The sequence below is a fragment of the Balaenoptera musculus genome, chromosome 2 (genome assembly GCF_009873245.2).
Source record: "Balaenoptera musculus isolate JJ_BM4_2016_0621 chromosome 2, mBalMus1.pri.v3, whole genome shotgun sequence".
Classification (NCBI taxonomy): Eukaryota; Metazoa; Chordata; class Mammalia; order Artiodactyla; family Balaenopteridae; genus Balaenoptera; species Balaenoptera musculus.
In genome coordinates, this window is record NC_045786.1 from 50442226 (window position 1) to 50458808 (window position 16583).

The 16583-nt window shown below is 41.7% G+C and overlaps 1 protein-coding gene across 8 annotated transcripts in view; it reads left to right on the forward strand.

Annotated features, from left to right (window-relative positions):
• Window positions 1–8134: 8134 nt before the first annotated feature.
• MEF2A (myocyte enhancer factor 2A) overlaps window positions 8135–16583 on the forward strand; it is a 165865-nt gene continuing 157416 nt past the window's right edge. For 3 of the 8 annotated variants that reach the window (XM_036842217.1, XM_036842219.1, XM_036842209.1), the window contains exon 1: window positions 8137–8600. The gene's annotated coding sequence lies outside the window, so the exon portion shown is untranslated. Of the gene's footprint in view, window positions 8601–9055; window positions 9191–16583 lie in introns of those variants that run through there. The other 5 variants (XM_036842218.1, XM_036842220.1, XM_036842216.1 and 2 more) reach the window with 4 other exon arrangements.

The window sequence follows — 16583 nt, forward strand, 5'->3', positions numbered from 1 at the left end:
AGCTCTCTGGGTCTATTTTATAAGGGCACTAATCCCAACCTGAGGCCTCCACTCTCATGACCTAATCACCTCCCAAAGGCCCCACCTCCTAATACCATTACATTGGGGATTAGGTTTCAACATATGAATTTGGGGCACAGAACAGGGTAAATGGGAGAGAGGGAGAGAGGGAGGGAAAGAGAGGGAGAGAGAGAGAGAGAAAGAGAGAGAGAGAGAGAGAGACACGGAGAGAGTGTTTTAGTTTCCAGTCCAGCAACGCTGGAATTAGAAATGGCACTGAATTTTCAGTCGAACAAGCCAGTAAATTCTCCTTATTTTTGGTTTAAGTTGGTTTGACTTGGGTTCCTGTTACTTACGCTAAAAAACTGCTGACTAATAGACTGACAGACAGTTGCCTCACTTGTCCCTTTTGAATGTGAAGGGAGCAATGTACTAACAGGCTGGTGATTTAATCTGTTGTTTTTTCATTGTTTTCCCACTTAGATAACAACACCACAGCAACAGCCCTCCAATGGCTTAAAAACCATCCCGGGCCCCCCAACCTTGCTTCAGCCATACTTGCCTTCTTTCTATTCTTTGAATGAAATAAGCTCAGTCGCACCTTGGGGACATTGTCCTTCCCTCTGCCTGAGACACTCTTCCCCAGGTCTTCACCTGTCCAGCTCCTTTGTCACCCAGTTTAAATGTCACTGCCTCAGAGAAGCCTTCCCTGAACCCCTAGCTAAGATCTCCTCCCAATGGCTCTCTCATGGTCTTGTGTTATTTCATTATAGCCCTTATTGCCATCTGACATCTTCTTGTTTACATATATATTTTATTGTCTGTGTATTTGCATGACTACAAACTTCCTAAGAACATTGATCTTCTCTGTATTCTCCATGCTTAAGACAGTGCGTGGTACACAGTAAGGGCTCAGTAGAAGTTTGTGAAATCAATCAATGAACGGCCAAACATGTAACTACTATTTATGCATGCAGATTATGTGAGCACTTTATGTAGGTTACTCAGTCCGTAAAACAACCTTGAGGAAGGATTCCTATCATCCTACAGGTAGGAAGATAGAGGTTTGGAGAAGTTGAGCAACTTGCCCAAATTTACACACCTGGGAAATGGTAGAGGTGTGATTTAAACAAAAGACCACTGGACTCCAAAATTTGTAGTCTTATTTTTTTCAGTGACTCCCAGATTTGTTTCAAATGTCAACATTCTAAAATCCTAACAGATAAAAATCTTTGCTAGATCATAAGTAGCAATTTGGGAATGAGTTGTATAACGTGGTCATCACCAAGAAAACTGACCCTTCTCTCTCTATGAGATCTTAGGGACACATAGGCCCAATATAGGTCTAAATGGACATCCTAATAGACAGAGCTTGGTAATGCCTGGGATGCATCTGGAAATAAATTATTGAGGGGGAACTAGGGCAATTCCAGGATTTAGAAGAAATATCTGTGACAACAATATATAGGCAAAGAGGACAGGAGAGAGATCATGATCTCATATGCAAGGGGTAGATGTGGGTGGGATATTGGGAGGGATATTGCTGTGAAATGCAGCCTCTCTTTGGATGGAATACAAAAAGTGAAAAGAAAATAAACTCAAGGTTGGGAGTTACTGTAATTGACATGCGAATGTATTGTTGGTTGTGGAGAGGATCACAAAGTCAGAATAAACTCTGTGCAGAGGAAAAAAATATATAACAAAATGATAACATATCATAGAAATTGAAAGACTTATTTGAAGTTAGATTGTAAAAAACATCCAGCTGTCAAAGATTCGATTTCTTATATTTTTGAAGTTTGTTTAAACTTCATATAGACTTTGACATGTAAGATTATAAATTGAGCAAAGGAAACGTCTTTTATCCTCTTCTTCGAGAACCTGAATTCATCCTTTTCATCATAAGGCATTCAAGAATAAAAGCCCATGACATAAGAGAAGTGAAAACAACATTTTTAATGCTTGAAAAAGATGTAATAGGCAGTGTTAGAATTTATACGTGTGTTTCACTTTCTGGTGTTTAGGAATAGCCATAGACATGGCAGTCATAGATCCTATTGCTGTGTGTAATAAGTGGAAACATTGTTATATTCTGTGGGGTTTTTTCTCAATTCAGAACATTGGCCACCTCAAAACATTCATACTTATAAGTATTTTCCCAATAGTTTTAATATTGCCCAATTTGAAGTTGAACTTACCATTGTAAAAATGCTTTATACCTGTTATTTAAACTCCACGTGAGGGGGTTGTTATTGGGGAGTCGAGTAAATTATAGAATACTAAAATATTTTGTCACTTAAAAGTTTTTTTTATCTTGAAATACTTTCAGACTTACCAAAAGTGACAAACATAGTGCAGAGAATTCATCCAGCTTCCTTGAATGTTATCTTACATAAGGATAGTACAATTATCAAAACCAGGAAATTAATAGTGACATAACACTATTAACTAAACTACAGACCTTATTCTCATTTCACCAGTTTTCTCACTAATGTCTCTTTTCTGTACCAGGATCCAATCCAGGATCCCATTTTGCATTTAGTTGTCACGTTTCTTGGTCTCCTCCAATCTGTGACAGTTCCTCTGTCTTTCCTTGTCTTTCATGATCTGGACACTTTCAATGAATACTTGTCAGTTATTTTGTAGAATGTCCCTCGATTTGTGTTTGTCTGAGGTTCTCTCATGATTAGATTCAGGTCATACATTTTGGGCAGGAATACCAGAGAAGGGACGTGCCTTTCTTGTTGCATCATACACATAGTGTGCATAATGTCGATAAACATTGTTGCTGGTGATACTAGCCTTGTTCACTTGGCTCAGGTGGTGTCTGCTGGGTTTCTCTATCATAAAGTTACTATTTTTCTCTTTGTAATTAATAAATATCTTGCAGGTAACTACTTTGAGACTATGTAAATGTCCTGTTCTCATAATTTTTTTCCCACCAATTTTTGCATCCACTGAACATTCTCGCCTGCAAGAAGTTATTAACTGTGGTGTTTGCCTAATGGTGGTTTTTATATTGTTCTCATTCTTCTACATTTTTTTTAAATGGGAATTCTCCTATAAGTAACATCTATACTTTCTCTCCTGTTAATTTATTCAGCCAATTATTTATTTGTATCAGTATGGGCTCATTTTATTCTATAGGTTATAATCCAACACTAGCATTATTTACTTTGTTGCTTCAATTGTTCCAGCTTTGGCCATTGGCAGCTCTTTCAGATTGGCTCCAATGTCCCTTTGACCTGCCCATCATTTTTTTGAGAACTTCCTTGCTTTCTGGCACCATAGGTTTATCTAGGTTTTTTCGTTTTGTTTTGTTTTTTGTTTGTTTGTTTTTCCTTCTCCAATCCTGAAATCAGCCATTTCTCCAAGGAGCCCTGGTTTCTTTTACTGGAAAATGTCATTTAGATCTGGGTGTTTGTCATGGAACTTGCAATAGAAAAGGAATGCACAAAAGGTCTCTTTCTTTCACATATACGTTCGTGATTTTAACTCTAAAGCACTTATTGTGTACAGTACAAAGTAGATTACGTCGTTAGCTTTAGGTTTAATTTAAAATGTGGAATTTTGATTTTCTGAAATATTCACAAGTCATTAGATCCTATGTCAGATTTACAAGTAAAATTTACAATCAGGTAACTTTATGAGCAAGATATTTCTCTTAAATATGGTATTTCTCAACAAGACACAAATCCTTACACAAAGTTAAATTTGGAGAATTTGCTAATTTAGAACACATTTAAAACCTTCAATTTTTAATTATTTATAGTTGTACAAGATTGAGACATCATGAAAAATATTACTTTGCCTGGTTCACACCATATTTAATAAATATCAACTTTGTGTAAGTGTGGGGACACAAGACTGAACATGGCATGACCCTTATCTTCAAGCAGCTCACAAACTGAAACCCCTGTGAGGCTCTTTTTATTTTCCCTCGTTCAAATAAACTTGCTTCCCCCTTCCCCCCCCCGTATGAATCTTTTTTTCTTTCTTTCTTTCTTTTTTTTTTTTACTGTCCATCCCTCTCATTGTCATTCTGATATGTATTTATGTTTTTTCTCCAGCCCATATACCACAGCTTCAAAATTCTGCTTAAAATTCTCTTCCCACAGGAAGACTTCCCTATATTGTCCAGTCTCAACTAGTTCTTTTTCCAACCCCACGAGGCTAAGGATAATTTGTCCCACAGGCATGTCAAATTCAACATGAGCAGAATGGAACTCATCGTGCTCCCCTCATCCAGCTCCCTCAACCTCACATTCCTCCAGTGTTCCCCACTTAAATGATGCTGCTATTATCTACTCAGGAGCCTAAGCCAGAAACCTGGAGGCAGCTGAGACTCCTCTACCTTCCCTGACCCCATATTCAACGGTCAGCAAGCAGGTCAATTCTCCTTCTAGCTCCATGTTTTGCTTCTGCCCTCTCTTTACCATCAGGCAACTGTCTTCATTCAGATCCTCCTTCTTCTTATCTCAGTTGCAATTTGTCTTAAATGGGTCCTCTGAAAAGCAGACCTCAAAACAAGGATTTTGGTGCAGGTGGTTTATTTGGGAGGTGATCCAGGGAAGGGCTCTGGGGGAGTGTGGAAGACTTGGGAAGTGAGGACAGATATCAAAACTGTGCTAATGAGTGGATCACCACTGAGGACCACTGGGGCCCAATCCACTGGGGCCCCTGAGAGACTTTGGGGTACATGCCTTAGAATTGTCTTCCTAAGGCGTGAGGAAGCTGGAGTCTTTATCTCCTGACCCAAGGAAGCCCTCTCTTGGGGCCAGAGCCTCAACAGAGACACAGGAAGCCATCAGCATGTGTGGGGAAAGTCTGTGGAGATGTCCAGGGATGGGAAGGGTGGGGGCTCTGCCAGCAGCGGCTATACCATCAGTGCATTCTAACTGGTTGTCCTGCCTCCAGTCTTGCTCCCTCCCACCCACCTCCAACTACTGCCTTCAGTGATCCTTCTAAAATGCCAAACAGATCTTGCTATTCACCTGCTTGAAATCTGTCAGTGCTTCCCTTTGCTTTCAGAAAGAGATCCAAATGGCCTGGCTTGATGGGCTAAGGCTCTGCACCGTTTCGCTCCTGACCACTCCCCAGCACTTGATCAGACTCCAGGCTCCAGGCACACTACTCTAGCTGTGGTTTTTCTCTTGAGCCACACTCATGGGGTCCTTGCACACAGCAGTCCCTCTGCCTAAAGGCTGCTCAGAAATATTTAACAAACATTTGATTGTCTACCACACGCCAGGCACTGTGCTAGATATGGCAGATCAAGTAAGGAATAAATCACATTTCTTGTCTTCAAGGGGCTCATTCACCAGAAGGAAGGAGACAGACATACAGAAATACACTTCAACTAAGCACTGTATTAGAGAAGGGTTCTTAGAGAAGATGCCTAATGGAGACTTGATGGATAAAAAGGGGTTTACCCTGCAGACATAGGAAGTAGCCTGGTGTGTGATTAAGATTCCTGAATGCGGACAGTGAGGTATCTGGCAGGAAGGGGTGAGAGTAAGGCTGGCCAATGGTCAGGGACCTCTGCCGCCTAAGGAGCTTGGGCTTTATTCTTCAGCTCAAGACATAATGAGAGGACCCCTTTTCATCATTCTTTGGAGGCTTTTTAGATTCACTGTGGGGTTGCCTCATCTAAGAAGCCTACCCTAATTCTCTTTTCTTCTTAGATATTCATCTTCTGTGCTCCTCTAGTGCCCTTGGAAATCCATCTCTTGGTGGTTACCAGGCTGGCTTGTGTTTTAAGGTGTATGTCCCCCACCATGGCCTGCCAGCCCCTTTGAAGGAAGGGCTGCTCTTCCTTACCTCTATATCACAGTGCCTAGTACAATACGGAGCCTCTTCAGTTGAGACACACTTGGACACCTAAGTGCTTTAAGTGCTCTTCCAGAAAGAGTTGGAAGACTAACAGATGCTGCCCTTCAGAAGTTCCTTCCAAGCCAGTGGCGCATGGTCTAGGCCCAGCTGAGTGCAGCAAGTTGCTGGAGACACTGGACTTCAGGTACATGTTTTTGAAACCATAGAGGCAATGATGATTTCCTAAAATTGGTTACTTTAATTACAAATAACAGTGATTATAGCTTGCTAATGGATTTTACAATAGCTGTGCTCTAAAATTCTTAAACTTACTTTTTTCCCCTCTCTTCTTTCCTCCCTTCCTCCCTCCCTTCCTTCCCTCCCTCCCTCCTTCCTTCTTTCCTTCCTTCCTTCCTTCCTTCCAACTCCCTGTAATTCTTAGACAAGGGCTTTGACTTGCAGGGGGTAGTGGGGAAAGAGGTGCTCTCTTAGGTGATGCAAACATTCTTCATTTCTGCTTTGGCTGGACTCAGAGCCAAGTTCTCTGCCTGGCTTTCTGGAGTGACCAACAGCATTTGAATGGGTAGGGGATGGGCAGTCTGAGCTGAGTCTTCTGTGCCCCAAGAGGGTCAGCTTCTGCCAAGGATGGGAGATGGGGTGAAGCAATGAGCATATGAAAACCTCTTTCAGAAAAGTCTGTTCTCATTGTTCCTCTTCTCCTTTCAGGGCAGGTGGGAATAAGGGAGCCATTGCTCATGGTCCTCCCACCTCACCTTTTCCTTTCTGAAGGAAAACTGTTCAACTCTTCTATTTTCTTGGAGCAGAGAAGCCAAATCCAGCTGGCTTTGCAGCTTCTGGCAGATTAAAAAGTGTGCATTTCCACATGACTTGCTGAGTTACACCAAATTCTAACATGTTTTTAAAAAAACCTCCCTGCTGCTGGCTCCTCTGAACGCTGACATTGTGGGGCTCTGAGCACAACTCCAGGTTAATTTTCCAGTGTCTGGTGTTTATGTGTCACTTTTGTGTTGGGTTCTCCCCAGTACATTGCCTTGTCCTTGAGGGAGGAAGCTTGTTAGTCTCCAGCTTCCTTTGTAACTTCCCAGTTCCTCTGCCCACAGCCTCTGCGCATCTGCTCACCCACCCCAATCACTTTGTTTCAAAGTGCTGTGCGACTGAATTTCTCATCTTCAAATGAAAATAATTATTTGGCTTTGTATCCACTGCATAGGTACCTCTGGGTGCACAGATAGGCAGCGTGGCCGTAGAAACTCCAGAGGCAAGCAGCCTTCATGATGCAAAGACTACAAATGGCTCACCTCCTAACGACCTCCCTCGGCAAAAACCAATAGCCCCCAAACACATTTCCTTTGAACCGCTCTCAGAAAAGGCAGTATGCAGAGTGGTCAGGAGTTCAAGTGCTCAGTGCCCTCCTCCTAAGCTGTAACCTCAAAAGGTCACTTTAGCGCTCAAGCTTCCCTTTCCTCCTATGTAAAATGGGAATAGAAACTGAAGCTACTTTATGGGGATGTTGTAAGGATGATGAGCTATCATATTGCCAACTATTCAGCACACAGTTTAGCGCTCAAGGCATACTAGCTGTGCCTATCAGTAACTAGCTATTACTAGTAGTCAAGATTAGTAGTTTGAGTCTCTCCCCGGACGTGGCGAGCTTGGCTGGGGTCGAAAGCCCGAAAGGGGTCGCCCGCATTCCAGCCTTCCAGGCCCCTTTAAGTCCTACTGTCTGGGGGCAGGGGTCCGAGCCGCCTCGGCGCGCCAGGGGCCTGAGTCCCACTTGTGCTTGCTCAGTGAGGGTGACCTGGTGGCCGCGCAGGCGAGGGCACAGGTGCGGTCCCAACCGCAATGTGGGTGTGGGCACGGGCGTGGCGAGCGGAGATCTGGGGCGCCAAGCTTGCCCCGAGGGCGGGGGTCTGGCAGCGGCTCCAAGAGCCCGGCAGGGGGTGTCTGGGCCCTCCCGAAGGACGCCGCCTGGCACCCGACTCCGGACGACTGACGGACTCGCCTCCCGAGCCCCGGCCCCGCCCCTGGGACCCCGCCCCCCGGCGCCCCGGGTTGGCTGGAGCCGGCGGCCAAGCGAGGCGATTTGCCACGCGCCCCGTCTCTGGAGCCGCTCCGAGCCCGGCCCCCGCGGCTGGTCAGGGAGGCAGCAGTGGGGGAGGCAGGGCTACAGGGCGCGACGCCGCCGGGCTGCCCCGCCCTAGGAGGCGCCCGGGTCCTCATTAAGTGACCAGTATCCCTTCCAGGAGAACACGGTCCTTCAGAGGGAAGCGAACTCCAGCCTGTAGCCCCGGCGCCAAACCGCCGTCATCTCCTTCCTGTGCCGGGTGATCCGTCTCCTCACCCACCAGAAAACATAGTCCGCCCCTCACGTCCTTGTGGGGTAGTGCTCGCTTCCAAACAGTGTGACTCTCTTTGCCCGCACCCTTGTCTTTCCCACTCCAAGTGCTCTAGGACCCACCAACAGGATAAATCAGCTCTGTGAAGAAAACTTAAGGGAGAAGCCAGAGAGGGTGCGAAGGGAAGTAAAGGAAAAGGCGAGCTTGGCGGAGGGACACAGAGTACCGTCGAAATAGTGCGCACGCGCGCCGACAGGAACGAGTTCCGGTCTAGCCCGGGCCTGTCTCCTAAAAATAGCCCCGGTGTGGGGATCCGTGCGCTGATGTCCCGACGAGTCCCGGGCTGAAGGAGGCGGCTCCGGGCGGCGCGGAGCGCTGGTGGCGGGCCCCCGTTCCGGCTTGTGTGCGCCCGCCAGCTGCGCCGGAGAGACGGTGAGGGCCGCGGGCGGCAGGGCTCAGTCCGCGGGGCCAGAGGGGCGGCGTCTCGGCGAGGGGGCTGGGGGCGCCGGGGAGGGGGGCGACGCGGCCCTGGAGGGGCGCCTGCGGGGCTCCGGGGACAGCGGGACGGTGTGGTGTCCGGCTGGCAGAGAGCAGGGGTCGAGGCGCGCTGCGGCGGGGCGGGTGGGGTGCGGGGAGGCGGCGAGCGGTGGTCGCGTCGGGGTCGGAGACAAGGGGCAAGGCGCCTGCGGAGGTGGGGGCGGGGTGCCCCGAGAGCGGGCCCGAGGTCTGAAGGGGTGTCGCGGGCCGGTGGAGGGAGGGTCGGCCGCGCAGGCTCGGCGCGAGGAGCCTCCCAGGGCGCGCGCTGTGTTTGGGGCTGGGGGGCGGTGGTGGACGTCGCCTCCTTGAAAGTTGGAGTTCCCTTGGGGCCCGGAGCCTCTCTGTAGGGGAATGCCCGAGGGCTGTTTTCTTAATCTTCCAGTGTGAGGCCGGGGTCTCCCCGAAGCGGTTTACCGGGGGGTGCGGGGGGCGTTTTGCGCTGTTGTTGGACTCGAAGAAGTTCCCCCACTTCTGTTTGGGAGAAGGTTGGTCTAACGGAGTGGAACTCTGTGTGTGTGTGTGTGTGTGTGTCAGTCAGTGGCCGTGTGTGTGTGTGGATGTGTGTGTGGATGTGTGTGTGGATGTCAGCGGCCGGGTCGGTACTTGGGGCCAAGAGGTGGCCCGGGCTGGGGGTACCTGCGGGTGCGGACGCCCGACCGTGCGGGGAGATGTCGCGGGGAGGGAAGGGGCTACAGAGGGAACCGCTCGCTGCTCTCACCCAGGACGTCCATCTAAGTAGATCCCGGCTCGCAGGGAAGGTTTTGTGTGATAGGAACTTTTCCTTTTAGTTCGATTCCATCTGTCTTTGATCAGTGAGGATTTATTAGTAGGTGAGATAGTGCAAACAAGTTTGGAAAAGATGAGCATTTCTGAATTAGAAAAACAAGGGTTTTTTGTGTTGTTATTTTGTTTTTTTGGTTTTTTTCGCTTTAAAGTGTAACTATAAAAATGTCCTCAGACCTGATGACTGATTACTGAGATAAGAAACGAGCCTTCTGTCATGATCCAGTAGGGAACCATGTGTAGATTGAAGACTAGCAGCACCGTGTTAACCTGCATTTTATTTTACAATGAGATTGTGATTCCAGTAAGTGTGCTTTTAGAAAGGCCTGCTGTGGTGTGTTGAGAGTGTGTGTATTTTAAAACAAATACTGTCTAAACATTTTCAAGTTTTAGCACAGTATGTTTGCATTGTGTCTTGTATCTATTACTATATGGAGAGAAGTTTCTCTAAAACTGTAATTAGGTGTACATTACAGAAGAGCACTTTTCCTTTAAGAATCCAGCTGTGTTGTTTTGGCATCTGCCAAGTACTCCAGTTGTCAGTTTTAAAATCTGTTACCTTGGCAGTACTTGTACAGTCTGTGGAAAAGTTAAACAAAATAGCTTAAAGATTTTTTCTGCAAACACAAAAACGGCATTTATTTTAATAGTGTGAATTTAGGAAATGAGGATAAAATAACTATATTGTGTTATTATGGCTTTTGTATATACGTCTTTTGGTTTGGGGTGGTTTTTGTTTTTGTTTTTTTGGTTTAGTTTTGGAAGGCTCAGTCTTTACTCATTTCTTTTCCTGTGAATGGCAACTTTTGTTTTAAGAAAAAAGTCAAACGTGTTTTCACTAAAGTGGAAGACAATTTTAGTTAGACTTTATATCAAACATAGTGAACACATGTTATATAAAACATTAATATTAGTTCTATATGATGATGCACTAACTGATTCTGGAATCACTTCTAATTCTCAGTGAGCGTTGTAGTAAAAAGTTGTGATAATGGTGTTAAAATGAAAATACTCTGAAGAACTAAAACTAGTGATTTAAATACTTTGCAGACACAGGCTTTAATATTTCTGTTGGAAGAGTGCTTCCAATAGAAACTTATTTACTAAAGCCTTCAACGATTGTGAGATGGTAGTGACCTCTCTAAACACAGGTTTTTCATTTAATTCACACTGTTGTTATATATGAAACTATGGTTTTATTCATACTGGAGCAAAGATGATAAAATCATGTTAACTCCTTAAATTGCTTCCCAGCAAAAGTCCAATAAAATTGTTTAGGGCAATGAGTGAATGAGTGGTGGGGAGTGCTCAGTAGAAGGAAGCTCTTTGGGGCTCAGAAATAATAATTGTAAAGTCACCATGCTGAATTAGGGTTTGAGTATAATCTTCTATATTGTTAGAGTTTTTATGTTTCCTTAATGGGTATGTTTGACAAAGATTATTTTGTAAATGCAACTGAAAATAATCTTTTAAAGATGAGTTGTTTTGAATGGTGATGTTTTATTTTTCAAGGCAGTTGCATTATTCTTTGTATTTTACATTAAGAATGCAGTGCAGGTTAATATTAATTTTATTAATATTCAAGCAGTAGCAGTGTCATCACTCATTAATTTTTTGGTTACCAGGAGAAATATCTAAGCGTATTCTGAGAGTGGTTAAGTAATTGTGGAAATGTTTATTAGAACATGATTTTGAAGTTTGAAATATTTTAATAAAATCTTTTTAGTAGATTTGTTTTCCGATTTAGGAGGGGGAAGCCATAAGTAAATTTGTTACTGGGAAGTGGCATGCTTATCAGTGTGGTTTTGGGAAGCCACTTTTTTTTCCTCCCTTTGCTGCTTTTATAAAGTCTGGCAAGAGGAATTTAGAGTAACACACAATGATGATGGTCCTAGATTTTCTTTGGGCATTTCTAATTTTATATATTCTGTCTTGTAATCAGACTATGCACCTATTTTTTGTTTGTTTGTTTTGGAAGATATACTAATGGTACATATGAATGTTACAAAGTCTAGCTGAAGTTTTCTTTTATCAGCGATGGGGCAATGAAAATACTGCTTTGTGGACTGAAAATGATCAGCATTGCCTTTTTCTAGATTAGAAAGAAAATTTCTGAACATTCTTAGTAAATTGAGAAGTGAGTGCTCTCTCAATGTTTGAAGTAATAAGAGAAGTGTAAATATGGAAAATCAAGTCTGTTTTCTAGTTAGATAACTTCCTGCATAGAACACTCTAACACATTATGCTGATTTGCAAGTCCTCATAAAGGAAGGCTGCTTGACTTTGTCATCAGATCTTGGTTCTGATCCCAGCTCTACCACTGACAAAGTTATGAGATGTTTTCTGTAAAATGGGAAGGAATTACACCACCTGCCCCATAGAATTGTTAGAATTAAATGAAATAATGGTGTGATAGTTCCTAGAGCGTTCCCTGAGACTTGATGTACAAAAATGCATATTGCCTCGTCTCCCTTCATCTCTTCCTGCATACATCCCTTCCTTCTTATGTAGATTGTGTAGGTACTCTGCCCAATACCTGTACCTTTAATGTTTGTTACCAAAAGGACTTCGTGTAATATATAAATACAGGAGAATGCTCATATATTTGTTTGGGATAAAATATCCCAGCATCTTAAATTCATTGTCATAAAATGTTTAGTTGGCTGATATGCAATCATTGTTGGATTCTAACTTCCATGATCTCTCTACATTAAAAAAAAAAAAAAAAAGTGAAATATAAGCATTTTTCCTACTTTTCACTGAAACATGTCTTTTAGGAATTATCTGTGGGAGTTATCTTTAAGATATGATATTTAAAATTTGAAATTACAAAAATATTTTTATAACATACCTGGAATAGGTATATCTAAAAAATAGGTTTTCTTTAGTTGGTAATTTTAATTTTTTATTCTTTTTACTTGCTTGGTGGAACTAAATTATTTTATTTAGGTGTGCTTTATCTGTGTATGGTTTATCTGTGTACTCTATGATAAATGGATCCTGTGTCCAGTTTATTATAATTGAAAGTATAAGCTCATTTGTTAATAAGACTCATGCATGGCACGGGATATGTGTTCGCACATATTTAATAAATACTATATTATTTATATAGATATATGTTATTTACTAATTTTAATATTTTTGTATTTACTAAATTGATATTTACTGAACTTAGTATTTTATCTAATATTGAATCATCTCAATAATCACTCAAGATGAAATCGTAAGCATATGAGTTAAGAAAATTATCTGGTTTATGAAGTGGAATACCAGATTTTTGAACATTGGTGTATGACAGCAGATAATTTACTTCTTCAGTTTAATACCTGTTGATGCTGAAAGCCAGAGGAATTGTTAACATGGGTGAAAAACAGACACTAGCTGATCAGACTTCTAATAACTATCAACCAAGGCACATCTTTTTATAGTTGTCTTGAATTAATACTAATTTTATTTTCTTCCTTATACAAAAATGTAAACTTTAATTTATGAACTTAAATTCAGCCATCAATAAAGTTACATTGTTATATGTTTTGAGAAATGTTTTGGTAGTGGGTGGTAAATTTATACTGCATGAGCTGGACCTTTTCACCAGGTTATTTTTGTTGCCAGCAGCATGCATGTGGAGCTTGACTTGGATTAGTTTGAGGTATGATTTGTGACCCTTGGAACAAAAGAATACTCTCCATTTAACCTGGTAAGATAACTTGTAGCTGTTGGCTTATTAAAACAAGGTGCTCTTGCATTGACTAATATTGTATTTGCTTGTCTCATTTTTTATCTCCACCCCTAGCAATCCATCTTTTACATAGAGATTAGAATTACATTTCTAAAATTCAGATCTAAATTGCATTCTTCTTTTAAAAAAAACTTTGAAGGCATGTAAAATCAGTAAACAGGCAGTAATTTAAAAGATAAGAGGTTGATCTCTAAAATCTGACTGCCTAAGTTTTAGAATACCCACTCTAGCACTTTTTCTTTGGCAAGTTCTCAGTCTTCATGAGGCTCAGTGTATAAAATGGTGATTATAATGTTATTTACTTTGTAGAGTTGTTGAGACGATTGAATGAGATGTGTATTATCAAGCTTTTAGCACAGTCCTTGGTACCTAAAATGCAGTAATTTTTTCTCCTACTGTTACTATCATTACCGCTACTGCTGTTGCCATTATTAGTCACGGTTCACTTCATAGTATGATTCTATCCTATCTTTCTAGGCTCATTGTCAGCCACAACTCTTCAGTTTCTATGACCCAGTTAAGGCCAGCTATTTGCTCTTCCCTGAAAAGGCTATTATTTTCATGCTGATGTCTCCCACTTTTATTTTTCTAGCCCAGAATTTTCCTGAGTGTGATATCCCCTTGGAAATCTAGTTGGGATTTCAAACATCATGTTAGCCACGTGACTAAGATATAGCTATTTATTCCTTTCCCCCAATCTTCTTCCTCTCTCCTACCCTCAAACCCTGGTGTCTCTGCTGGCCCTCCCCATCTCAGTAAATGGCAGGACTCAAGCCAGAAACCTAAGATATCATTTCGGGTTCTCTTCTTTTCTCTCAGATCCAACCCATCCACACGTTATGTTGTACCTTCAGAATCTATCTTGAGCCAATCCACTGCTCTTAGCCTTCACTGCCTTCACCTCTTTATTTCAAGGCCTCATTATCTCTTGCATGAATTACTGCAGTAGCCTCCTGACTGGGCTTCTTGTTTCTTTTCCTGTTCCTCACAAGTTCTTTATTCACACAGCAGCCCTAGGGACCATTTTAAGAGCCTCAGTCATGTCATTTTTCCTTAAAATCTTCCAGTGACTTCCCGTTTCTCTCGAATGGCCTGTATTCTTTTCCGTGACCTGAATGGCCCTGAATGATCTTTCTTCTTCTCATTGTTCTTCCCTTCATTCACTGGATGCTAGCCACTTGCGCCTCTCAGTGTTCTTTAAACTTTTTACTTCCTTTTTAGGGTCTTTTGCACTTTTTGTACTACCTGCTTGAGATGCTTTTCATAAGGCTCGCCTGGCCAAACTCTTTGGAACTTAGCCCAGATCTCACTTTCTCACTCAGACCATCCTGTTTAATGTTGCAGTCCGTTAGTTACTCTGTCACACATTTTGTTTATTTTCTTTAAGACACTTAGTATAATTTGTACATATCTTGTTTAGTTATTGCTTAATTATGGTTTTTCTCCATTATCTGAATGTAATATATCTATATCTTCATTCATGTTTTTGCCAGGGATTGGAATGCTCACTTGCTCATATTTATCCTTTAAGTTGTAGCTCAGATGTTATCTTGATACCGATTTTAATGTTTTTAGACAAAGTTTTCCTCCCTTGCTCTTGATGCACACACTATTTGTAGAGTAAAATCCATTATAGACTATTTAAAGTATTTATAATTGATGTCATTCTCTTCTGCTAGGCGGAGTTCCTCTGTCAAAGACTGTGTTGCTCTTTCTGTATGCTCAGTACCAACCAGTCTGTCATGCCACATATTAAATCTCCGTAAATGTTGAATTGAGTGGAAGTTGTCCTAATCAACTGAAATGACCAACACAAACCAGTTTTCCCAAATGAGACTTTAAAAATTATAAAAGTACTTTCCAGATTATAAAATACTAGTTTGTGCATTTCCTGTACATATTAATATATGTGTTCTGGGTCAAGGCAGGAATCTCAGAGCTATCGAGCCTAAGTATAATAGCATTTCCTGAAATTCCATTTTGTGAGAGCTTTTGTGGCCAGCATTAGGAACCTAAGAACTATTTGTAATGGTGAAGATGGTTCCACATTCTAAATACCTAAATTACAAATGAGCTTTTGGAACATAACCTGTTTGGAAGTTGGGGACTATTTTAGCAAAATGTTTATTTTGATGCTGAAGACCTTTTTCTTAATGGTGTTAAGCTTATTTTCACATGGATTATGAAGGGAAAGGGAGAAAAGAATCTGCAAGTTGAGATTTTGTTTTTCAGAAATGGCTCAGTTTTCCCAAAGTAAAGGTATTGTCAGAAGGTGGTTGTTGTTGTTGTTTTAATGTTTTGTTTTGGGAAAACCTTAGAGAAAAGTTACAAGACTAGTACAGTGAACTCATATACCTTGTCACCTAGATTCACCGATTGTTAATATATTTAGCATATTTGCCTTATGATTCTCTGTGTTTGCAGAGTGGCCCCAAACTCTGGAAACAGATATTATTATTTTATTTTATCTATAATTTGAAGCTCCTTGATTACATCTTCTCGAGTATGCGAAAGATTCAAGTTTATTCAGTTAAAAGTCAGAGGCATATCATCTGAGGCAGAGCATCACAGATGCATACAAGGGATAGACTGGAAATGCTGCATTAATGTACTTTGCTAACAAGGAAACCACATATTAAATATATTAATCTCATTCAGCATATCATGTATTGTGCTGTAATAGCAGGAATCCACTGTGTAGATCTTTTTCCTTCTCTTTTTCCTCTTTTTTTTTCTTCTCTCCTTTTTCTTCCTTTTCCTATTATAATTATTTTTATTGTTAACCATTTGAGAGTAGGTCTCACACATCATGATCCTTTACCCCAGGTGCTTTAGCAATATTAAGAATGAAGAGATATTCTTACATAACCACACAGTATGATGGATTCAGGAAATTTAATATTGATACAATAATTTACTATACAGTTCATGTTGAAATCTCCAGTTGTGCCAATAATATCCTTTAATAGTGTTTTTTTCTAATTCAGTGTTATTTATTGCATTTTAGTTGTCCTATCTCCTTTAATTTGAGACAATCCTTCAGTGTTTTTTTTTATCTGACATGAATAGTTTTGAAGAGTACAGGTCCTTTGTTTTGTAGGATGCAGGAATACCACATAAGTGATGATATATCCTTCAGTGCATCACTATCAGGAGGCAATATAATGTCTGTTTGACCCATTGTTGTTGTTTACTTGAATCACTTAGTTAAGGTTTGAAAACTCCATATAAAAGTTTTCATTGTCCCCTTTGTTATTGTTGAATAATCTTTGGGGAGACCCTTTGAGACTGTGTAAATACTCTGTCTTCCCCCAGAATGTTCACATAATGGTTTTAGCATTTGTTGATGATTCTTG